A 1,308-nucleotide genomic window follows, 5' to 3' on the forward strand; every position below is an offset into this window, starting at 1 on the left:
GGTAAGCTGGGCCTCTTGGCATCCTGCCAGTTGGGGTTTCTCCACTCTGGCTTAATGTGCTGCAGTTCTAGGTGCATGTGTAAACATTGCACCTGTGTCATGAGTGACTGGTGCGCCTCCTGAATCTGGGGGGGCACCCACAGAAGCTGCTGATGGTAGTGGCCCTGTTAGGGAGGGCACCAGCCCTACCGACAGCATCGGTGTTGGCTGTCGGGGGGAGAGGGGACACTGGCCCTGTTGGGGGGGATGTGCATGCCCGTGCACCCCCTACCAGTCACCTATGACCACATCCAATCCTGACTCAGGGTAGGTCACATTCTGCCAACATCCCATGGAGCATTGTAACGCTCCACTCACCCCTGCTTGCAAAGCTGTGGTATAGCTGAGGCAAGAGCTCGTCTCCTTTGCCCAAGTGTCAGGCTGGCCCCATGCCCAGGCTATCACTCACAAGAGTCAGCAAAGCCTCTGTCCTCAGGCCTGCCTGCATCCTCCCTCCAGGTAGCAGAGATCCATCCACACAAAGGAAACTACTTATTGCTGAATTTCTCTTATTGCAGAAACGGGCAAAATACAGCCCGCAGGCTGGATCCGGCCCACCAAGTAATTCTATCTGGCCTGTTGTGGGTCCTTTGGCACTGCCTGGCCCAGGTACAGGTAGCAGCCCTGACCTTGGTGCAGCCAATCCTGCCACCCTGGGCATGGAGGTGCTGCCTGGCATGGAGGGCAGCTCACCTTATCCCCACACTTGGCTGTCAGGCACTCCAGGAGCTGTAGTCTGCAGGGCTGGGCGGTGTGGCACAGGTAGCATGGTGACCAGACTTGACTCCCTAGCAGCCCCCGCAGTGGCAGCTCCTTCTGGCTGCTGCCGCCAGCATCTCTGCTACTGTCACCAGACACAGTTGTGACCCCATTGCCTGGGCACATTGGGCTGTCTCCCCCACATCCACTGCCAGGGACACTGGATGGGCAGGCAGGTGGGCAGGGACTCCATGGGGGAGGGATGCTGGGATGCTCATCCCTGTGATGGATGCTAGTTCTGCAGGCAGCAACTATCCATGGGACTGGCGCCCATTGCAGGGACACGGGGGGAGCAGATCATGGCTCTGCCCCAGGACCCACCCCTGCACTGTCACTGCCCTGTGATCCCAGCTCTGGCCCCAGTCCCAGCCCTGGCTGCCCATCCTGCTCCTGGATGCTGCTCCTTGCCCACTCACAGCCCTATCCTAGCTGGCCAGCTGAGCACACCCTGCCCCTGGGGGTCCTGGGGTGGTTTCCATGGAGACTGCCTACTTGCCTGCTCCATCCAAC

The sequence above is a fragment of the Crocodylus porosus genome, unplaced genomic scaffold, assembly GCF_001723895.1.
Source record: "Crocodylus porosus isolate Cpor-Errol unplaced genomic scaffold, CroPor_comp1, whole genome shotgun sequence".
In the NCBI taxonomy this organism is placed as follows: domain Eukaryota; kingdom Metazoa; phylum Chordata; order Crocodylia; family Crocodylidae; genus Crocodylus; species Crocodylus porosus.